The sequence below is a fragment of the Gadus macrocephalus genome, chromosome 14 (genome assembly GCF_031168955.1).
Source record: "Gadus macrocephalus chromosome 14, ASM3116895v1".
In the NCBI taxonomy this organism is placed as follows: domain Eukaryota; kingdom Metazoa; phylum Chordata; class Actinopteri; order Gadiformes; family Gadidae; genus Gadus; species Gadus macrocephalus.
In genome coordinates, this window is record NC_082395.1 from 8,501,073 (window position 1) to 8,526,658 (window position 25,586).

Sequence of the window (25,586 nt, forward strand, 5' to 3'; positions counted from 1 at the left end):
CCTACATTAATACAAACACAGAAGCATTTTTTCACATTATTGACATATACGATCCGTGATCATGGTCAGCGTTCACCGATGTATTGTGTTAGTATGTTTACCAGCTAAACTAAGTCACATCACTAAACTGTGCATGTTAACTTATCCTCCTGTTTGGTAGCCTATTCCTAAATCATTATTTTTTTTGAACAGTAGGCCTAATACTCAATACTATATTCCGGTGTACTATAATTTACCATCAAAGGGAACAAAATGAATTAAGCTATAGGCCTATACTTAATCATACGGATTAGTGCATCGGCCATGGGTCTTAGGTGTGAATTATATTGATTATCTTTACTTCAACTCGAATGCAAATATAATGTGGTAATTTCTATTGAGTCTACGTGTATATTGTATTGTGTTTATTAACCTTGTGAAAGGAACTACCATGAAAAATACATCTCTTTGGATGAGAGGTTGAATGCAGTTGAAGAAGGATGATCTTTGCAGATTGACCAATTCACTTACCTTGAACTAAGTTAATGCTTCACATCTACTCTTATACTTAGAAAACTGATACATAGATCGGTTGTTGAACGTAGTAGATTTATACATTGCTTTGGCTACAACATTGACGTTTTTTGCCTTTTACCTTTTTTTGATTTGTTGTGCTATTGGAACTATTGTTAGCTTCCAAACCAAAATATTAACCACAATCAACTATTTCACATATGTGGCCAATGGATACAAAATATAAACAAGCATAAAGGGGAAAACTGGTGTCATGCCATTCTATTGTAACTGTAATTATAGCTTCCTGTGGAAGTTGACACATCTTTCCCAAAATAGCCATATATTCTACCAAACACACGGATCAATTAACCCGAGGTCATATTCTTCTGACCTTCCCTCTCTGTCTCCCTCTAGAGTGAAGCGGAGTGTGCTGCAGTCCTTTGGTGCAGGTGTTGTGTGTGAGTGAGCAGAGACGAGTGAAAGCACCAGCCGGGGCTGGCTGAGGCAGCAGAGGAGAGAGTGTATAAGACCGCACAAAGAGCTTGAAGGTAGGTTTAGTGATCAATGGCATTGATCAGCCAGTCAATGCCACAGTCTATATCCCCCTGTGTTTATGCTCTCTGAGCACTACTGTGTTAAACTGAGCGTGCTCTAAGCAGCCACCTCAGGGAGCCCTCTGAAAGCTTGCCTCACCCCCGCCATTGATTGACATGTCGATTAGCTGGGAAGCTGTCGACAGCGCTGTTGTTAGGCATCTTAAACATTAATGATGATTGCAAGCGGTGGCCTAGAGTTACACCCCTGACGAAGAGACAGTGACGTTTCTCCCCACAACCTTATGATACCATTGACAAGTGGCTTTAGCATACAAAAGCTTTTCACGAAATATTGAATACTTCAGAATGGAATGCTTCCTTCTATGGTTGCAACATCAAACGGAATGAAAAAAACTGACGATCCTCGGAATAATATCACTCTGTAACTGAAAGGGTTCATTACGATTTCGATATCCTGCACACTATACTTTCATATGGTATGAATAGAGATCTCGCTTGCAGTATTGCATGGGTTTATTTGTATTTGCTTACTTGCGGTACATCAATCTGAAATGAAAATAATTCTGATCGATAGATATGATGCTTTGAGTAAATCTCACTATGGTCGTACCTTTCAGCTGTTCAACCATAAGGCATGTACGAGCGTATTTAAACTGTTATCAATAATACATAATATACATAGAATCTATAGATTAAACAGTCTCCACAAAAAATCAATGCATTAACTTAATTTCTCCCTAATAATGGTCCATCAAATAGTCTCTATACAAATAGGTCTTTTTTTTGGTATTGTAACTGACAAAGTGTGTGGTGTGTGTGTGTGTGTGTGTGTGTGTGTGGCATGCCCGTGCAGGAAAAGATAATTGCATGAACTATGCACTCTCCCACCACAAGCCTCAAGCCCTTATCCTCAACCTCAAACCTGTTTCCCCTTTTGAGCATAGTTAACTGCCTGTAAACAGTTTGTGTAAAGCGGTTAACAGACTATTTATAAGAGCTCCAAGAGCCGACCCAAAAACGTGTGCCCAAGTTAAACTAACTTTGGTTTTAATAGACACACTGCAATAGGCCTGGCTGTATGAGTCAGTGGTCTTGAAGTGGTTTAAAGCCCAGTCTACCTACCACATAGCTGGAATAACTTGTTGTCCAAGCACACAGATCTATTTTAGCGTTTTTTCTTATTCCATACTATCCTATCTTCCTCTAAAAGAATTCTCTCATGGCTGTCGGCTTGTGTAGAGCTTGTAATGGTCGGTCAAGGCGTTGAAACTTGTGCCTTTACAAGATTGTCCTTAATCTTCCGTCTCCCTCATGTCACCTCCAAACGTGTGGAGGCTGATATGATAATGATGTGTGGAGCTGTAAGGGGTGTTAGAGTTAAGCTGACTGATTAGGCCCTGCATCGATTAGTCCATCACTCGTCACATACATGGTAGCCTAGTCTGGCCAGCATGCAGTAAAGGGGGGGTGGAGGGGGTGGGGGGGTGGATGGATGGTGGAACTGCCTTACTGAACTGGGATCAATTCTCATAGATACTACAAGAAAACATTGCTTGTAGTGATGCCCACACATGCACTCCTGCTGTTTTCACCCCCTGAAGTGAATGATTATTGAGTCAAATATATATGTTGTGGAATATTCCTTACGCAGTACTGTCACTATACTACAAATCTTCCTTATCATTAACCAACTTTTCCATCTTTTCTACATTCTTTCCATTGTATTATGAATTACCAAAATGCAACAGTATGTTGAATGAAATATTATTACACAAAACATCTGCTAAGGGTAATACAATTTCGAAGATAAAAAAAATATTTCAACAAGGCGCAGAAAACTCATTTGAGAAGGTTGTTGGAAAAAGTGGGCAGCAGATGTGAGATAAAAAATAGGAGGTAAAAGGAAAGAGTAAAGAGAGTGAGAGTAGACAGTTGGGGGTGGGAGAGGTAGAGCGTGGGGGGGGGGGGGGGGAGTCAGAGAGGAGGAGAGCAGCTGAGGAAAGGTTAGGACCCTCGCATTGCCTGAACATTCTGAGCCTTTTAATCCAGGAACAAAGTCATTAAGGTTCACCGCTACAGAGGAGGCCAATTAAAAACCGTGTAGGCTTGCTTCTGGAGAAAGGCATCATTTGCTGTCGGAACCCTGGCTGTTTTAATAGACCAGTGGGAGCCCTCCCTTGTGCATCGGGGGAATCAAAACGCCTTGCAGACATCTCTCTGAAATGTTTTTCCTTTTTTCATCTTGCTTCCCTTTAAACATATTCGCTTTTACTGAGGAATAGGCTAATGGTGAAATGTTGTAAGCCATGACAACCCAGAGTTTTTTTTATTGTTTTTGTGAGATACATATTTACTGGCGTTGTTTTTTATAGTAACAACCAAAACAACCTTTTGAGATTGTTGAAAAAATGCAATAAAATTATAAAGTTTTTTTTTCTTAGTATGTGTTTTGATATGCAATCTCTATTATACTTAATTATAATCTACTAAATTGTTGACTTTCATAACTCGCTAAATCTTTCCTGATACTTAACCACCACTTCCACCATTCCTCAATTGTACCACACAAACTCTGTTTTAATCAATGAGCTCCAACATCTTCCTCTTTGTTGGAATGACTACAAAGGTTGAAGAACAGACTAAGGATTGATCTTGGCGCACTTGTTCACCTCCATAATTGTAATATAAAATCCTTTCTGTTCATAAGGATTAAGACTTAATCTGCTATTTTACCAATTTAGCATAAACAAAAGATTAATATTCATATGACTCAGCCCTCTGCAGTCAACTAGAATTTAGTTTAGACTTATGTTCTGTGCATTCACAATGTCAAAAAAAAAGTGTAAAATGCAAAAAATACCACAATAACATACTCAAAATATTGTTTAGTACATCATGCAAATATATATTTTTTCAGCACTTTTCGCCCAGATTCTATAAATATTGCTATTCCAGAGGTACTTCTTTTATAATCACAATCTATTCAACAGTTTTTCCTCCCAAACTTACCATTCTTTATATTCATGATAACAACATTAGAAAGATTAACCATCCAACCATAATAATCCATTCATTTAATGCCGGGCTCCTCTCAAATATGAGCAGCTAAATTTATTGCACATTATCTAACTATCTTGGCTATGTTTTGGAAAGGATGAGACTTGTTTCAGTGGGCCACCATGTGAGACAACCAGGGGCGTTTCTAGGATATTCGAGGCTTAAGCGTAAAACATACTGCCGCCGTAGCCCCACGGCGTGCATTTGTCGCGTGTTAGGTGCCGCCCCTAGCACCAATAGGAGGCGATACGCTGCAGCGTCAACAGGAAGACCCAGGCATACAAACTCGTGTTTTCAGGGGCGGAAACGTTGTTCAATAGGACAGTGGCGCGAAGGGTCGCGGAGCGGCTAGCCGCAGCTGGTGTGGGGGTTGTGCATAGAAAATAATAGGGCCGGCTACAGAAATGTTTTTTGATGCTTCTTTATGCACTCTGGCACCCTATTTACATTCAATGAATGTCTTAATCATAGGACACTTTTTATTCATTCACTTTTTCTCATAACATTAGATGTTGTTAGTAGTTAGTAGAGTAATAGAGAGTATTGAGTAGAAGCAAAATACCTCACAACGGCTTTCATTTAACATTTTTGGACATGCTACTGTACAGTACTAGAGAAAGACGGTTAAATGTATTTATGTTAATATTACTTTATTAGAATATGTAATTTTCTTTCACTCTCACACACACACACACACACAAACACCCACACACGCATGTACCCACACACGCATGCACGCACGCATGCATGCATACAATTCATACAGTTTAGTGCAATGACAAGCCCTGTAACAGGTCGATCTCTCTCTCTTCCGCTCTCTCTTGCTAACACAAAACGTGCAAGTGCCAAGAAGTATGTATATATGCTACTTGAATGACACACAGAGGTCCCAAAACGTACTTGCGTTTTTGATTAACAGTATCATATTACTTTTGAGGACTTCAATGCATTATCAGAATGACAGAGAAAACAAAAAAGATCCAGAGCTATTCATAAAACATTGGTGCCTATAGCCTAACGGCACCACTGAGGACAACTTCTCTCTCAAGTTTAGACGGGTTGCTGTAATTGTGGGGACTATTAATTATAAAACACCATACCAATCTGTACTTTTTTCTACTCAGGAAATAGTCATTTTGGCCCTGAGGCCTCTCTGTCAAAGTTATTGTTGTGTAGGTGTTTCTGAGAAGAACAAGTGGAGCCGAGCTTCTTGACTCTTTGCGTGAATGTTATGTAACATAGGCTTCTGATAGCGTGTAATCTCTAGATTGTATTAATGTCTATACATAAAATAACCATGTCAAATACATTTGAATTGAGTCCCATATTTAATATGACTCTTCCTCATTCAAAGCAACGTCAATAACAATGCAATACATAAAATACATGTTGCCAGTTGCCCAACTACCGAAAACAATTACAAGCAAGCAGCAGTTTTACATCCACCATTAAGTAGTAAACATTCATAAGTGTCAAACAAATTATGATTTGTTTGATTATTTTATCATTTATCTGGCTCCGGCAACAAAAAATGTGGGACTTTGACCGCACACTACCTTGCTTCTTTGTGCAGGTTTACGGGTAGCCGCAGGCCAGCTCCTTTTATCACGTGCATTTATCTGTATGTTTCTATTAATTGTACAACCATGGATGTCTGCTGACAGTCGATTTGGAGGAGCGTGTGATTCCGATGAGTGCACAGCTTACGATCATTAATGTAATTAACGTTTATTAAGAAACACCAGTTAACCGGAGTGTGCTCTATGTCAGTTATATGTTATACCCTAAACCAGCACTCTTGGAAAGTCTCTTGTCCAATCAAATCACTTGGTTGGAACCAACTGTTTAACAATCCTTATACCGGTACTCGATGGTTATGATGTGTTGGACTCTTATATTCCTACTCCTGCTGACTGTATGTGTTTGTTTGTGTGTGTGTGTGTGCTGTCACAAAGAGACAGAGAGCACTCGTATATAGTATGTGTGTGTACGTTTCATTTGAGTGTGTGGGTTGGCTTCTCTCTGTCTCCCTGTATATATCGGAGATGGCACACCGATTTGCATTGCCTTGGTTCAATGTGGAACAAGGGAGAGAGCTGGAATGGCTAAATAATGTATGTATAGAATAGTGTATATATTGAACTGGGAAATCTCACATTTTCACAGAGGTTTGTCAGAACACGGTACAAGACCACAGTTGAAGGCAACTGAATCATCATGCCACAGCCAAACCCGCACGTCAGCCTTGTTGATTGATAGCTCTTTTCTCTTACCCCCGCAACCTCCCCCCCACAATCCCATCCCTTATCGACTGTGCTTTGCTGCCTCTTTATTTTGGCGTCTTTTTGTTGTTCTATCGCTTTCTCCCTGCCTCTCTGCAGACTGCAAGCTGATATCATGCTTTGAAAAGGTAATGATCCCGGTGTGTTGAGATTATGTATGAGCGGCGCGCAGTGTAATGGCCTGGCTTTTTATTGCCTGCCGCATACTAATCCCACATCTGAAGGAATGAGATGACACCTGCAGGGAGATTTGTACGCGCTGTAGCCGCACATGAAAGAGCGACCATTAAAAATGATCAAAGAAATGACTGCACACCCACTGCACAACACTGCTCTCACGCCTGGTTAGGTGTACATCCCTCCTGCCCCAACACTCATCCAGAGACTCCATGCAGATGTATACAGTTGCAGTTATAGATGCACACACGCAAACACACACACACACACACACAGACACATACACACACACACACACACACACACACACACACACACACACACACACACACACACACACACAAATACAAAGGCACACATCCTAATTAGCATTTTTCACTTATGGATATTTTCCATAGGATTCTCTCTGGATTTGTCCTGAGCCTAGTTGCCCAAGGCAGTTGCAGGATATTGAAGTACCTGTAGGTATGACATCTAAGCTCTAGATGGGTAAAAAAAAAAGCGCCATACATTTCTTCCTCACTACAACCTATAAAGGAAATTAAGAGTTTCCTAAATTCCTTGCAATGTATAATTTATTTGTGGTAGTTCTCACCTCCTAGATCCTACAATTATCCTACAACCACCATTAATTAAATATTCATCTCACCTCATTTAGGCTTCAAAATTGAATAAACTAAACAGCCAAACTAGCATTGATTTGCATGTTGATTGATTTTGCAAGTACATTATGTTTTTCCCCCTGTGCATCAAGTCGAGTGCAGCATTTCCATTCTGGCAAGACTGCACAGTGTAAACCAGACAGTTCTTATCAGGGACTCCCATTGCACACTGTTTGAATTATGACATTATACCACTGCAACCTGCTACCCCTCTCTATGAATTCACTTTCAGTGCGGGACCACGCTGATGAATACCATTTAATTTCCTATAGAGCCCAGAACAATAGCTTCTCTCTGTTAAGTGACTGGTTTCAAATTACAACCTTTTCTCAATGGGCCATTGGAATCTGCACATGCAGCAATAAAATAAGGTATTATTTCTGCAATAAAGCGTTGGAGGAATTGTGAACAGATGAATTCCTAAATTGTAATTTTAAATAATTAATTTTAACACCTTTCTGTGGTTATCACTGGAATCCATTTTTGGCTGGATGTGCCCCAGCCCCCCCCCCCACCCCCTCACCCCCTCGTTCCCTCAGCAGCCCCATGCCAGCCCCATGCTTGATCGGTAATTTCACTGACTTTTCCTGTGTCAAGGAGCGATGAATCACCTTGCATTAGGTGGTGTGTTCTTGAGATGCATGATATATGCACAGAAAGGCAACCTGATGTTTATTCATGACTTTCAAGGCATGGCATTGACTCGCCCACTGATTTCCTTTTAGGGAACAAAACTATGTCGGATTGAAACTTCATCTTAAAGACGTACAGACCCAAAGTAGAGCACCTCCTTTCTCCTCCCATCTCATCCACTCTCTCCTCCCCCCCCCCCCCCCCCTTTCCTCTTCTTTTAAAATTTCCCCTGATATTATTTCTGTCAGATTAAATTTATTTGACCCTTAAAAAAAGATCACTTGCACTGATTTCCTTCAGATTTTGCCCAACTCTTTTCCAATCTCGCCTCTGTACTTTGCTAAGGACTTTGATGAAGAGACGACTCTTGCTCGGTTTTTGAGTAGCTGGCATGTTAATGAAGCACTAGTAATATGAGACTAAAATGCCCTGCAGACAGACAGACCGACGGATGGACTGAAGCATGCGCACGCACGCACTCACGCACACGTACAGACACACGTGCACACGCACACACACTCATCCAGTTCTGGTTTCAAAACGGAGGTACGCTGGCATACTTTGGATAGCACTCCTCTCTGTGCTCTCCAAACGTGTGAACCCACTTATTTCACTTATTATTTCCCATGGTTCTTCGTCTTTCGCAATGCTACACATTCATCCAAGCTTTGTTTGTATGTCGTTTTTTACTTTTGACCTCGTTTTTTTACTTTTGTCCTTTATCTGGAGAGTTACAGGAGTTTAAGTTTTCCCCTCCCCTCCTCCCCAGCATTCCATGTCTCCACTTCCCCCGTTGCTCTTCCACTGCTGGGGCTACCTTCCTACCTGTAGCTACCTGGCTCTGGTCCCTACCCTGATCTACCCCTCCACCTGTAGCTACCTGGCTCTGGTCCCTACCCTGATCTACCCCTCCACCTGTAGCTACCTGACTCTGGTCACTACCTTGATCTACCCCTCCACCTGTAGCTACCTGGCTCTGGTCACTACCTTGATCTACCCCTCCACCTGTAGCTACCTGGCTCTGGTCCCTACCCTGATCTACCCCTCCACCTGTAGCTACCTGGCTCTGGTCCCTACCCTGATCTACCCCTCCACCTGTAGCTACCTGGCTGTGGCCAATACCCTGATCTACCTCTCCACCTGTCACTACCTGGCTCTGGTCACTACCTGGATCTACCTCTCCACCTGTCACTACCTGGCTGTGGCCACTACCTGGATCTACCTCTACACCAGTTGCTACCTGGCTCTGGTCACTACCGACTAATCTGAAAAATAGGCTCTAAATTAGCCATTGAGATTAGGAAACCAGAAGGGGAAAATATTGAATGTCAAACTGAATTCATCATCACATATATAATGGTGTGTGTTCAGTCAGTCTGAAATAAACCAAATATTCTAAATATCCTCTTAAATTAATCAATCACATTTTACAATAGGCTATAATATAAAACAAACTACGTGTGTTGTGTTGGACACATTGAGTTCTCAACTGCTTGATTCGGTATTATCATTCTTTCATATAGTTATATACTTAAAAAGGTTAATATCCCTTCATCGCGTGGAAATAGGTTGAGCGGGGTTGCGGTTGTTTTCGTACGCTCAGCCCTCGTGGGTCTGTACCATCGAACGACTTGTAATCACACCCGTGCACGTTTTAGCCCTCGCACAGGTGGGTCTACAGTACCATCCACAAAGGCTCCCCTGCCATGGTATGACCAATATAAAAATCCCTGTTATTACTGAAAACACTGCACATGCTTGACCATGCTTTAATGCTCAGCTGAACATAAAAGTTTCACTGTTTTATGGAACTGCCTGAAATATAAACCCATTTGCTGCAATCAGCCCCCTACTGCCAAACGTATCCTATTTATCGCACACTATTTATCGTTTCTTTCAAATAACCTACACTGCCCAATGACTAAATAACAGGAGCCAATACAGATATACTCTTTGTCAACGAGACCCGGCATCAAACGCGATCTTATCAGAGTTTCAGTCAACTTTGTCCACCTGGCTATAGCTATATCCACAAAGCCAGAGACTCTAGGCAGGGGGTTGGACTAGCTGTAGTCTACAGAGAGGACTGACATGATCCCCACTTTTAGAACATGCTAAAGGTTTCTTTGAACATCTGGCGTTTAAATATCTGCAACCTCGCTTCATGATAGCCCTGTTTCTCTTCTGTTCCTCCTAAACCAAATTCCTCCTTCAATCCTACCCATCCTACCCATGCAAAGTAATCATTCTGGGCGACATCAACATTCATATTGACCACCCCTCCCAAGCTGCTGACTTCCCTACTCTCCTGGATTGTTCAAATCTTGTCAGAGGCCCCAATCAACATGTGGACACACCCTTGATCACCTCATAACTGATTGTGAATCAGGTGGAAGCATGCAGATCATATTCCTTAATATCTCCGACCATAAGGCAGTAGCTATCGACCTGCCGTTTGCTACCCATCTCTTAGAAATTTGACTCTCATCAACACAAACAGCCTTTCTGACTAGATCGCCAACTACTACTCCAGTGTAGCAACCCCCCCCCAACCCCCCCCCCCCCCCCCCCCCATCTTGATTTGTCATTGTCTACATAAATTTGCTGCTCTTGACCTTCATGCACGACTTCAACATTTTAGACCCAAACCAACGCCCAACTGCCTTTATCTGACCACTCTGTTGCCTCTCGTCTTACCTGTTCGGCATAAAAGTTGCAATGAAACACACCGCGAAGACTACCTGCCAACCACACAGTAGCGTGTACGGTCTGCGCTTGCGCGAGATGCAGGTGCTAGTCTCGTGGCACTAGTCCGGGGCGGAATAACACATTCTGCATAATCAGCGTCAGCGTGCTAGTGAATCAGCGTCAGTGTGCTAGCAGCACACAACCAATCAAGAGTATCCGATGGCTCAGATCCTCACCCGTCAACACTCTCAGACTTGTTGAATCGGACCAGACAACGTCCGCGCGGTTCCATGAGGGTCCATAGCCTGGCCATCAGAGAACACCAGAAGCCCTACTCTGCTGCCCTTAGCAAGGTGAAGTCCACCCAGTATTCAAATCAAATGAAGAAACAGCCAGGAGATGAAAACAAACATTTCCATCGTAAACTGCATTCTCAAACCAGCTCCAATGGCCTCAGTAACCACTGAGTTTGACAAATTTGTCCGCTTTTTTTAAAAGAAATGACATCAGGCACAACACAAGCCCTTCAAGTACTTCATGCACCTATTCCACACTAAAGCATATATAGAGTGAGTTCAAGGAAAGAGTCTATACCGTTATCATCCACAGCTTGAGAACGGGCAATGAGAGTCACAGTGCTTACAGATAGAAGAACATAGTAGAAATATACCAGCACACATGGTTTAAAAAAGAATATTACAAAGATGACAAAACTCTCAACAGAGACTTCCCTGATAATAACAAGATATGTGCGTGACATGCAGGCACAGCGTTTGTTACAGGAGTAGAGAATGTTCGGACAAGGACATTGATAATTTAAAGGAGGATACATGGCACAACTCCCAATCCTGACCTAGTATACCTGCATCCCTCAAGGCTCAGTCCATGGTCCCATTCTCTTCCTTATCACACCTACGTTGATGTTACCTAGTTATATCTCAAAGCCATCCTTGAGTAGATCAAAGCTAAGATCCGACAACCTTCTCCAACTTAGCAGCAGCTAAACAGAAATTCATCATCAAACCCATAGTAACACCATAACCTCCCTCAACATTGCTGATGTCATCCTGGCACACTGGCAGCTGTTGTAACAAACATTGTGTTACGACCAGGCTCAGCGAGCACAACATAGACAGGAGTCCTCAATTGATTAAAGGATAAGCAAGATATGTATGAGAAATAAGATGAGAATACTATACCAATATAACATGTCATCTGTATAATCAGTGGCGAGTGTAGTTTATGGATGATTGGAAAGTTTGCTTTGAGGATATTGTTGTAGATGGCTGATGTGGATCCCCATATGAAGCCTGCAGGCCATACCTTCACAGGTGCACCCCATCAGCTGACAACCCCCTCAGCTCCGCCCACTGGCTCCATGCACAGATAGGCAACCAGGAGAACCAGCAGGAAGAGGGAGGAAGATAGAGGGTCGTCAAACCTCGGCCTCATCGAGGCCTATCAAGAACATCTGTAAAATATCCTTCTACCATCTCTGCAACATCGCCAAACTCCACCCTGCCCTAACAACAGCTGAGGCCGAGTAGCTCGTTCATGCATTTACAAGCTACTGCAAGAGTCTCCAAACAAACTGCTCCAAAAACTGCACAACATCCCAACAAGCAGCACTGCCCGGATCCTGGGAAGAGTCTGGAACCATGACCACATCAACCTCACCCTCAAGTCTGTCTCTTGGATATCAATCACATATCACAATGACTGCTTGCTCACCATACCAAGATGCCCCCACATGCCTCACAGACCTCCTATAGCTCAACAAATTCCCCAGGGCCTTCAGATCTGCAAGCTGTAACCTGCTCGTAAATTTTTCTTGTAAAGCGTCTCTGAGATGCCAAAAAGCTCTCTATTATTCCAATCGATTATTATTATTATTAGGAATTTCCAACTATTGGTGTGTGTGAGCTCAACCACATCGACCCATTTCTAGTTCAACACACCCCATAGAACTGTGTGCAACTAGTCACATTCCCAGCAATGGTATAAAGGGCTTGGATATGCTCAACCACAACCAGTAAAGGCATTTGTGAACTTATAAGCTTTCTAGTAATTTTCTTTCTGTCGGGTTTAAGGTTAGTAAAGTAACAACAAAATCAAGTGTCTATTTGTCTAGTAAATTTGATTTGAATGGAAGATTTACCTTTTCTATCCATCATAGTTGCATCAGTACATTCATAATAGGGTTCTTCCTTTGAACCAACTGTGTCCATTTATAATCCGAATGACTAAGCTTGTATCAGCACATGCACCCAAATTAAACAAAAGGGCATAGTGCATGACTATCCTTTAAAATGTGTACTTACACTAGCCCGAAAAAAACACAGGTTTGCTGTTTGTATGTGTTTACATGTAGTACGTTTTACATAGTCCTGGGGCTTGAGCCTGCCGCGCCACCTGTCAAGTAGCAGGGTCGATGCACACATCATGTTCTTCTTATAGAAGTAGCTAACCGAATCACTTCTTGTGTGGTATTAAGAACCTACGTAATATAAGGAAGAAGGGGATGCAGGTAATATACCACAAGCATGACAAACACACACAAACAAGGCCTATTTATATCACACGTGGCATGGGTAAGCGTGGTACTATAGACAAGATCAGTCTTTTATTTTGTGGGGCTTTTGTTCTTAACATATGTAATGCCGCACTAATCAACGCATGGCAGTGAGCGGTGCCTATTCGAACCTGATATGATAAATAATGCAAATGGAGCACCCTCTGCAAATGCCAGACAAAATAGTGGGTAGCGGAGAGAGGGCGAGGAGCCGAGTGGGGAGGACGAGAGAGTGAGAGCTGGCGGAACCAACTGATTGTTGTGCTGTCAAATTGATTTGCATGAAAAAGGGTGGCCTAATTGCAGCACTTAACTGCAACGTTCAGATAATACAGAGCAGGATTACTTAAGGACACGGAGGGGCTTTCATTAAGAGGAAGGATTTCCTGGGTGTCTTTGAGAGACACTCCAACAACTTCTATTTCACAAAGGGCCCTTTTTACTACAGCATTTCACCCAACACGTCTCGTATGCTGTATTCACCATAGTACACACATACAAACTGCTCTCTGAGCAAAATATTAGTCTTGACTACCATATTTCTGATTAAAAGCACTGGTGTGTTTTTATTTGTTGAATAAGGGATGTGTGTTTTAAATTAGGCAAAGCGATATATGTTTTAGTGTGGCTATTATAGGATTTGACCGGCCTGCTATGACCTCAGGTTAATTGTTGACATTATCTGTGTCGAGATTTCAATCTGCCGATATTTTTGTTCAACTCTGCCCCTCTTGCGCTGTGAGTGCGTGCCGAAATTGGGCAGTTGGACAGCCAGCCAGTGTTTGGCTTCTCTCATAGCTGTATCTTTGTTTGTTTAACACGAGTAAGCGCATACGAACTGGTTGTGTTCTTAAATACTGCCCACAAATGAATGAATCCACAAGTTTTGATTCTGTGTAGTACCCAACACTGCCCATGCTCACGAAACTAGAGAATAAGGCGAACAGTTATTATTCAGAGCAAAGATGGGGGCTTTTATTTACGCAATGGGATATTTCAGAATTCTGAGTTTAGACCAACATTTCAATAAGGGTAACTGTTGGAGAGGTCTTCTTTAACTGATTGGAACGCAGCCTAAGCATACAATTTTAAATCAAAATGAAGTGCTCAGTTCCTGTTGTATGAATGTGTGAATAACAAGACTGGCACCTGAACACAAAGAGAACTTTTTCCCACTGAGCCAGTCAAATTTAACCGGTGGGTCGAAGCAATAACAAAATCACAGTTTGATTCAAAATTCAAAACCAAGCTAATGACCAGGACATTTTAAATACAGGCATTCTATCTGCACTCCTCTCCATCTCCGCACAGTGGGCATGTAAACACAGAATTGCAACTTGTGGATTAGCTCCTTTGTTGGATGTCAACAGCTCACAAACTGCCCAATTTCAGTATACACATACACCAGGAGCAGGGGTAAGTTTATCAAAAGTCATGTCTGATTTACATCTGGATAATGACAATGTCAACAATTGAGCTCGGGTCTTAGCAAACCGGCCAAAATTCTTTCATCATGCTTTGCAACCAGCCAATGTGAGATTTTAAACAGCTAGAGGTTTTTACATAGACATGTCCATTTCCCACATAAAACCAATTCCAATTGCATATTTCTGGCAGAATTTGGAATTTGAACAAAGGCTTTCCTATAGATTGAGTAATGTCCTTTCGGGTAGATTAGTTGGGGAAGCTGTGCAATATGCCTTTTTGTCCTTTTTACATTTTTCCAATTTCCTCCTTTCCTCACTCACCTTTCTCTACAACCCTGACTCCCATTACTGTTCCTCTACTTTCTTTAATTCCCATCTCCCATCACCATCTCTCCACTGTCTCAGTGTGATTATCCCTCCAGCTGCAACACGTGTGTCTCTTGTGATGGTAGGCAGGCACATCGTGTAGGTCCTAATGAAGCCAACGTGAGCAGCACAGAGCCTAGGGCTGGAGGAAGTCTGGTGTTTTACTTTGCCCCGAGATTGGCTAACAAGTCCACCACATTGAACAATGTATGGAGGAATAGGCACTTAGTTTTTTTAATGAATCATGTCCTGAAAGCCTCTACACAAAAAGAAAGCTAATCTATAAAAAGTCTGAGAAATAAAAAAGGCAGAGAGGTGCTTTTAGCCGTAAAAAGGCACATTTCCTCTTTTTGTTCTGTCCGTGATCGAGGTAATTCTCTGCATTTGCTCTGAAAACACCACTAATGTCTTTTGCTCGTGTGAACAGGGAAGAAAGAAAGGGTCTCAAGGTCCCTATTAGAAGCCTTTTATGTCAATCATTTTCATACTGAGTATTCATCTATTTCCATTCCTCCTTGCCTCCCTTTAGATCCTTAAAACTGGACATAAAAGCAGAGATGCTATTAAACCTAGCTTAACTCTTCTCGCCAGGTGTTTCTCTGACTTTCTGGAAAAGTCCCACATTTATAAAGCATTCTTTTCAGTCTGCTTATCTAAAAGCCGTCATTTTATTTTGAGATCAAAGATAGTCCATAGCAATTATGTCTTAATTACTGTAGCACAAATGGCGCACACCAAGACCAGGCTGTAAAATATGTTCCTTTATCATTTGTTTTTGCCTGTGAAGGTCTCTCGACAGGTCTTATTGAAGTTATTTCTCACAATTTGCTGCTTAAATCTGACCACGGTGTAGTTGATCAACTGTTTGACAAAACAAATGAACCCTATACTGTAGCAAACAAGGTATAAATGATTAAGCTACAATATACTTATTTGGCTATCGAAATGCCTTGGGCAAATGCAAATTAAGCATTAATTACCAGAATAATTTTGTATAATCAGTATTTAAAAACACCAGCATGAAAACGTTAAATGCTCTTTGTTTGGGTGGTGATGCTACAGCCTCTACTCCAAAGCAGGGAAGGGCTGAGGTTGGTGGTGGTGGTAACTGCCTGTTGTGTAATGAGAGAGTGAGCTGTCAGAGGCACGCGTGTAATGGTTCCCTTGCTGGGTGCCCCGTTCAGGCCCTATGGGAGCACGGCAGAGACACACCATTTCTTTCAAGCCTTCTCCTCTCCTCTCCTGTTTCCCCTTCGCTCCAACCTCTCTCTCTCTCCTACCCCCTCTCTCACAATCGGTGATCTCAGCAGAGACCATGCTAGACCTCTTGTATTGTTGTTGCTCTTTCTGTTTCTGTCATCAGCAGGACAGGCATTTGTCTTCAAGATACACATGCATGTACAAACAGGCACATGCACACCCTCACCCACACCCTGGCATACACACACACACACGCACGCACGCGCACAAGCGCACACACACATGCACACACATTGAATCTCAGTGGTAATTTGGGAGGCCTCCTAGGAACCCTTCTTTACTGCTTGCTGTTGAATGTACAGCTGTTCAGCAGAGCAGTCATTCTAGCTTCACCGAATGTGTCAGACAGGCTGCACAAGTCGCTTCTATCTGATGGTACATCTCTTTCTACCCTGACATCCCTCATTATGTTGCAACTACAGCACTGCCACAGGCTGCATCCGGTTCATATTCCTCCCCCTACCATACACTCCTCGAAAGGAAGGGGAACGTCTAGGTCCATAAAACTGACCACATTCGTTTGTAACTCAAATGTTATCAATGTGGTCGAACGAGCATAGTAATGCAGGTGCTTCGGTACACCTTTTCAGCTCTTGCTAAAATCATTCTCATACTGGCTTTTGAGGCTATCATTATATTATGTAGGTTGATTGGTTGAATGACATCTGACCTCCACCCCACTTTTTAAAAAGATGGTAAGATGTAGCGGGCCTGCTCGATTGCTTTAGCAACACAGCATTAATACTGATACTGACTAACCAGGAACCAATTAATCTACAGACCTTGAACTCAACAGCAGTTAAATGAGAGAGCCTTGCTATCCAGATGGTCTAGTGTGGCCGACACAAGTATCTCTCACAAGTGAGAGATAAGTCAATTATCTGTTGGAAACACAGTAAAAAGATTTGTATTTAGCATAACGACATTTTCGTCATCCACCTTCGGAAAAGTCTGCTTTGCTAGTATAATAGCTTTAGAAGGACAACAACTTTTGCATAATAATATCTAATACTAAATAAGCTTTGATATGGCATACATAATGGCATTCCTTTGTATCATAGTATAGCAATCGATAGATATGTATTCACAAAGTCACAGACATTGTTTGGACTGTTGCACACATTTTCACGCCTGAAAATGGACCTTACTGACAAGTAAACATTTTGATAGCATAGGGAAAAGAGTTGTTGTTTCAGAGAGAGATGGCATTAAACAGACAGTAGCGAGGGCATGGGAGAACAATCCAGCAATACAAGCCCACACTGTGCTGCATGCTAAAGAAATTCCTTATGCATATTAAGTGGCACACTCTGCATAATATCTGCACAATGTGACACGCTCGGCCATACACGGACACCCAAATGGTGTGGCTATACCTTAGTGGTTTTTAATCGCTATCATTTGCATTCTCCCCAAAACCTGACAAGACTCATTTAAACTCTTTAGCTGTGGGTGCCATGCACGGTCCCACGTGTCTCGTAGCCTTCTGCGTATTAGCACTGCTCCTTGACTGCGCAGCAGAGGTGTGTGACGATACCAAACGAGGTCCTCGTTACCTCCCACTTGGACGGTGGAAGCCTTTGAAAGTACTACAGCGACATCTGCATGTGCCATGGCAATAAAGCGCCAGTCTGATACCCACTATTCGCTATATGCGCTGGGTTTCTTCTGCCAGCCTCCGCACTGCCCCCCTCTTCCACAGCCCTGCGGCACTCATTACTCAAATTGCTAAACAGGGCTAATTGTGTGGGGCGTGAAGCTGACTTCATTTGAATATTCGGTGTATGGCTTAGGGGGAATTTGACTTACAGGCGTACAGGAAGGAATTAGTTAGGGAATCGGTAAATAGGCGTTCATAAATTTGAAAAACGCAAAGTCTCTTTTGGATTATAATTATACCTGGGAAAAATTGCGATTGTCTTTCCTTTGAAGAAAAAGTCCATAACGTTTTCGGGGACTTTGGATGTTGTTGTTTTTTATTCAAGCCATTTAGAATTCTATTATTCCGAAAATGGGAAATGGCATTGGTTTGATGCTGAAAATACAATTGCATTAAAGGGAAGATAGTGAGCACTGAGTCCGTAAACATTAGGATTATGGGCTAAACTGTACCTGAAATGTGAGGAATGGGTATCTTTGTAATAATGTGTGGATTTAGTTTTTTCACAGTTTTGAAGATATCATAATCACAGTATTACTTTCTCTTTTCTGTCGTATTCATGATCCAATATATCTGTGGCGCAGTCACCCCTGTCTCCTTGTCTCTGAGCATTCAACCAATTTGGCTAAAATCTGCTGCCAACAGTCATTAGCCAGCGTCTTCTTACCCAATAAAGAATGTTAAAATATTACAGTTGATCAGACCAAATAGACATCAGAACAGGATTTTTATACATCCATAACTGCAGTTGGTTAAAAACAATCCCCTTTATAGTACATTTAAAAAAAGCAATCATTAAACATTTCCCGATTCTAATCGTATCCGTTTCTGCTACATGGATATATATATATATATATATATAGATACATATCTAAACAGACTGTATGCGAAACGACCTCCCTCACAGATTGTCTGCCCCTTAATTATTCCGCATCTTAGCTTAGCCGAGCCCACTTTTTTAATTAATGTCAAATTAGGCAAATTAGCATTCGGCAGGTTGCCAGAAAGCAGGCGCGCGGCTTTGAAGATTGTCATCTCATAATGAGTTGCTTTTTTTTTCTTTTACACTTTGGTCTCCTCCATTTCCACAATCTCGCTCTCCAGCGGCGGTTGCCTGTATGCCTTAGCGATTTAATGATATGCAAATGAAATATGCATAAAACCATTCTGCTGCAGGATGATTAAGCACAGAGGACATTAGCCAGTGCCCGCCACAGTGTCTGTTTTCTCCTCTTCATTTCGCTTCAGCCAGACGCCGGGAAACGGCGCGCTAATGACGCTCAATACTATTAATGTGCGAACGCTAATCATTTCAACATCACCAATAATATCCAGTGGAGAAATTAGAATCCAGGCAGATTTTCGTCTCGCTCCAGTTTTAAGTTGTAAGATCCAGAGCCATGGGTGGCAGATGTCTTCATTGGTGGTGTGGTTGTGTAGAAAGAAGGCAAAGAATGAGTCTTTTCCAGAAGAGAGCACTTGAACATCACTGGCAGTGCAGTACCTTTTCTTTGCTTGTTTGTGAGGGCTGGCATTATTTGACTACTGGCATATAACGAAGGAAGAAAAAATATGCTCCTTCTTGCCTTCTCCCTCACTCACATACACTCACTCCACCCCCATTCCTTCCTGCTTTCTCGTGCACAGCTCTTTTTTTTTGTAATCCATTTGTGTAATGAAGACATGGCACAATTAGCATCCCCCATGGAATCAAATAAACGACTTGATCATCCAAAGCTCATTAGCTCCGAAAGATTATATCCACATGCGATTTGCAATGAAGTGTACGGGGGAAAAAATAGCAAAATTACAAATTAGATTGTATTTCGTTCGTGATCGCGATTGTGTGAGGTTATTGTAAATGCCCAAAAGATGCCACCATTCCATCTGCCCTTGCTGTGTGGAGGCAAAGCAAGACTCAGACATATTGGTGGTGCATGCCAAGGTAGGGTAGCAAGCACAAAGATCTTTTAATCCCTCCCTTTGGATGACTTCTTCAATTATTCATATTCCATAACCATGCCCCTTGTCCAGAAATCCAAGAAGAATCCAAATATTTAGGCCAATGGAGGTTTCCAGAGACTGATGAATTCCTAATCATCCCTTCAATTATTGTATTCTTATTAGCAATTTAGAAAAAAAGCGGGTGAAAATCCTAAAATGTATCAAAGCCTATAAACCCACAACACAAGGCACTTGGTATGTTGGCATTGGCTGTGCTTCACAGGAACACAGGATCCAAACATTTTAAGATTGAAGGATGTTGAAGGATGTTGAAGGAGGTTGCGAGAGGTTTCCATGGCCCAGCTGCCCCCACCTCAGTAGCTTCCAGGCCAGCAAAGAGGTCACATATTCTCAAGTGTCCCAACACTGCATACCCTCCATATCCTTTCCACTGTCCATCCTGGATCTGTGCCATCCTTGCCATCTAGTCCTTTTGGTCCAGTTTCAGTTTGGAGCCCATTAATCCATTTGGAGACTGCAATAAACGTAGATAAGCCATAGGCAGTCCTAGTTTTTCTTGTTCATGATGAAAATGACAAATTTAGTAAGGATAACTGTAGTTTCCTTTTACCTTTCCCATTTCCCTAGCAAAAGTCGGTGGCGAAACGAACCCAGAATGTGTCATTACATCCAAAAACAGTTAAAATGACGAAAAAATAAGTCCCATCTGTCCGTTGATTTTAATTAGTTTTGGCACTTCATTAGTATGCGTCCTCATGTTTGCTGTTTTTTTTTTTTGTAAACAGCTGCCATTGAGCTTCTGGCATGGTCCCTAGGTCTGCTCTCCCTCCCTCTCTTGTCACATGCAGGCTGGCGATTGGCAGATTGGCAGCGTATTGGACAGCAACGCCTTTAGTAGAGATCCTACACCACCAACAAGGCTGGCAGCCGCTGCAATGAAAGACGATGGTGGTGAAAATTATGAGGCAAAGGACGGGCTGGGGTGTGGTGGTGGTGGGGGCGGGGGGCGGGGGGGTGTTGGCACAAAGAGGTACCCGCTTTACACCCTCCTTCCAATTCCCAACAGCTCGTTGCTTTTGTCTTGTTCGTCATGTTTGTTGTTTTTTTCCACCCTGGCGGGTTCTCCTGTTGGTTAATTAGCCCAGAAATCCTTTTAATCGTGTCCGTCACGCTAATTAACAAAGCAAACTTTGTTGTTGTAATTAACCGTTTGAACGCTTAATTATCCTTTCTTCTTTTTCCCTCTAAACTTAAAACAAGCGACCCGTGCATCGTATCCAATCGCGTTGATTTGGTTAAAACGCTGGCGTCCCCCTCGCCGTTTGTTTCGTGGCAGATGCCACCATATTTCCCAGTGGCACACCTCTTAAGCCGGGAGATCGCCGATAGTTGTCCCGTTGGCATTTTCCAAAGCGATGACTGTGGCATGAGTCTACAAACAAGGCTGCTCACGTTCGGAATCGGTCGCAATTGTCCAAAGAAGTACATCCTCCTCGATTGCCAACGAGCAGTTGGCATGGCGTGTTCTGCCCTGCTGGCTGGCTGATTGCTTGGCACAGAGTTGTGCCTCAGCTGGTAAGAGACTGAAGAGAGGGAGAGGGAGCAAGTGGGAGGGGCCTCATCTTATGCCACCGCCGCCACCCCCCCCCCCCCCCCAGTTATCTCTAAAACAACAACAACCTGAAGTTTATTATTTGTTTTACATCGCTGCCGTTGGTCCCAGGTGCCCACTTCTCCGCCAATTTTCTCCCCTTGCGTTGATCGTGGCATGGGTCATGTGCCATCTTGAGTCATCTGCTAAAATACTTCATGACGGGTAACCGCACCAAACCCTCCGACAATATGGCACCAGGCGATAAGCGTCACTTAAGTCCTGGAAGCACTCCAATAACTCTTTAGTGAGTATCTTGTCTTGGGTCTTCTTCTTGGTCTGCAAATGTTTGTATCTTTTTTCCAGGGTGGCATCAAGTTGATGAAGGATTCTGGCTCTTGATTCCATGTTTTCCTTTACTTACAATCTTTTGCAATAAATTCCCAACACCGTGGCACGCAGCTCACCAAATGGCGCCGCCCGATCTGTCTGTGTCCCCAGCTGCATCTAACCATCTACCCACGGGAGCAAACCCAAGTCTGCCTGGGTACCACAATTGGATGGATGGCACTGTGCCAACTTCTCTCTACCATCAACTGCATTCGCTCTCTGTTTCTCCCATTTGCCCAGCCCCTTTCTCCATCAGCCCCCCCCCCCCAACCACCCCCGTGTAGCCAGCCTCCTCTCCTCTCAAGCGTTCTTACCACACGCTTAGTACCCCCACCCCCCGCTCCCCCATTGCCCATGAAAGCCATCTTCCCACTCACCACCCTACCCCCTTTTGTTCTATGGAGTTGACATTAATTAACGCCTCAGTTAATTGATTCTTAAAGGCGATGAATAAGGCTTATGTTTCTCATTAATCAGCTACTTATGGTCCGCTCTGCAGCATATGTCTTTAGGTTGCCTTCGCTCCATTCTACTCGGTCCTACGTCCACTGTTGAAAATAGTTTAGGGAAAAGAGAGCCAAGCCCGGGCATCAGCAGCTCTTATCGTGCTAAAAACCAGGGCAAGTATTGCTTCTATACTGAGTGGTCACCAGGGAAAGATATGATTGGATTGTAGTCTGGGGAAGTTTATATTTTTCTGCCTGAGAATGCAGTGCTGGAAATTTGCTATTTTCAATCAGAATCCTGTTGCAGCAACTTGCCATCCTCATTGCTATAGATTTTCACTCCTTTCCTCTTAACCACCTCTTCAGACTCCACACACCTCCTCCTCTCTTGCTCAGCCTATACTCATCGCATCACCAAGAAAGATGGCACGTATCCCATGCTTTTTACCGCAGTGGGTTTGTTTTTACTTTTCACGTAAAGTGGATTATAGATTTTTTTAAAAGATTGACCATGTGTTTGGATAATTTGCGATAGCGCACAGTACGTACTTGCGGTAATTATCTTTTTATACATCGTCACATCGTTAGCATATTTTTTCTTAATTCCCTTGAATTAGCGATATATGTCAAATTTGATTAAGTCATTATTCAGCTATATTGCCTTTTCTCTTCATTGGCTTTTGTTTCAGGTTTTCGCTCGGCGCTGATGAGGTTGAAAGCGAGAGACGGAATTTATTTTAATAACGTCCCCCCACCCGTTGACGAAGATATGCCCACCGCCGTTAATTAGCAATCCCACAGCGTTGATAGTCAAGGTAGAGTAGACAATTAAAATGGAGAAATGCACATGCTTATACATACTGCATGCTAAGCTTCTGCTCTTTAATTGCGGAACATTCTAAATTCAAACATTTGGTCCGTTACCTTTCCACGTCAATGAAAAAGTATTTGGGAAGCAATCACACTGTGCACTGCTAATTTCCTACGAAAAAACCTTTTGTTTTTTTTGCATTATTTAATAAAAAGGAGGAACTGGGCAACAAGGGAAATTCATTATGCAAATGGTGTGATATTTGCATAATGTCTTATTCCAAGCATATGCAAATGAAGTGTATAATTTATGAGCGCCTGTGTCTGTCTCATAGTGTTCCCATAACTTACAAAGAGATTCCCCCCCCCCCCCCGCCACCCCCCCGTTCTTGTTTCTCTCGTCCTATCCAAGCTGGCATGACATGCGCCACACTCGCAGACCAGACTCACTAAACAAGCACTGACAAAAGGGCTTGCAAGCTGGGTACTATGACTGGGTGGGGAAACGAAAACTTGTCTGGTAGTCTTGATGGGAGGGAAAAAGAAGGGCGATGGTAGTATGGGAGGAATCGTTAAGGATGGTGGGGGAACATACATCCTTCTACAAAGGCTCAGTAGCAGAGGTTAATCCCGTAAAACAACTGCAGAAGCAAATAAGTTGAGCGACAGACGCACGAGAGCGAATGGGTGGAGCAACGGTGGCTTTTTAATTATTTTTTCCTCGTCGCCTCGTTAGTGGAATGTAATTCTTGCAGTTTTTGCGGTGCTATTCCATGATGCCATCGTTCGAGCTCCATCTCCGGAGCTGCTTCTTCTTCTTCTTCTCAGGATTTCTCAGGACACAAATGAGAGAAGCAGCTGAGCCAGGGGTAGGATGGAGGGGATGCAAAGGATTGAGAGGAGGAGGACGCGGAACGGTGGAGAGAACTGTGCACTAGTGGGCTCCGTTTTGTCCCTAACCCGTACCTCTGGATGTCTCTGCCCAGACTGGTCCGACCCAAAGTTTACACTATTGTAAGGCACTGGGTACACCTGGAGGATCGGACACGCTTTCTTTGCCATAATAGAGTATTTTCTGTTAAGCAATGGGCTCTCTAATGCCTAACTGGAATTTTCCTTGAAGCTGCTCCATTTTTTACATACACAACGTGATTGATCTGCTTTGCATTCTGGATCAGAGGCTCTAGGATAAAAAAAAAGAAAAAGTAAAGCCTTAATACGGTCACTTGGCTGAGTTTTGTATCGCTGCTAAACTATTTTTATAGTGGATTCGTATGCGTGTTGAAATCTTCTGACCTTTTTTTAATGGTAACCCAACCAGCGTTTACACTGTTTCCCAAGGTGTGTGGCATAACAGAAATGCCATGTTACTGCCACTGTCAATGTGTTTGGGGGCATGCGAGTGTGCTCTTGTTAGTGTAATGAGTAAATTGTTTGAAATGTCCCTACACCATGTGAGCTCTGGGATACTTTCAGAGATACACATAACTTCATGCAATGCTACTTTTCTGCTCATGAGGCCAGTTGGAATTCCCTTCTGAGTTTCTCTGCTTGTTGTGATATTGACACTATAGTGCATCTCTAATGCATTCCTGATTGTATGATGGTTGCTGATTTGTTAGCTCTGTGTTTATTGCCTATTCTATTACTTTATTGAGTATATTGCTGAAATGTTTTTTTTAAGTTATTCAAAAGTCAATATTTATTTTGTTTAGTTGTTTTTGTTGACATATGATTAATGGTTGAGTCGTTGGGCAATATATGGTAATTAATACAGTAGAATGAGCTCTTCAAGGTTGTTTACATGAAATTCAATTGAAGCTAAACTCAATCAGAAACCAAAAGTGTACTTTTACCTTCATACCTGTATGTTTGGCAACAGAAGTTAACCTCAACAGCAAATTCCCAAAGATTGAATAAGATGTGATCTGACTGAAAAGATGCATTTTGTGTTTGGAATACTTGATGATTAAAAATGCGTACTTCATTACATGTGTATATGTTTATCAGTTTGTGCCAAAGCCCCAACATTAACAATGCTACCCTATATTGTCAACATATTTCAGTCTTCATCATCAAGTTATCGCTCTATTGTATCCATGAAAATGTAAATATCAACTGACTATCAAGCTGGTAAAAAAAATACTTTGTGTTATAAATATAATACATAGTGTGTGTGTGTGTGTGTGTGTGTGGGGGGGGGGGGGGGGGGGGGTGTTCGTCCCTCCATAGACCAACCATGCCCTTAAAGTATTTGATCACAAGAACACATGTGCTATCTGCCTACCCCTTTGATTATGGCCCTCTAATCATCTATTTATTTTTTAATTCATATTTCTATCTTGTTTAACTCAATTTCAGCAGTTGTATTGTATTATATGGTTTGTTAACTGTCCTTGTTTCATCTTTTAAATAATTCAATAAGTTGGTCCTCCCATATCATAGATAAATGACATATTTTTACTTATCTGCTTCTATGTTCTTCCATATGTCAGATCTTATAGCATTGAGCTTGATAAGCTGTTCACTACTTGCTTTTGACATCTGA

The 25,586-nt window shown here is 42.4% G+C and overlaps 1 long non-coding RNA gene across 1 annotated transcript; it reads left to right on the top strand.

Moving 5' to 3' along the window:
* The first annotated feature begins 372 nt into the window (after window positions 1-372).
* On the top strand, window positions 373-25,028 carry LOC132472023 (uncharacterized). The gene is made up of 2 exons (XR_009528971.1): window positions 373-1,043; window positions 23,867-25,028. It is a non-coding gene; the product is annotated as an uncharacterized LOC132472023 (long non-coding RNA).
* Window positions 25,029-25,586: the final 558 nt, after the last annotated feature.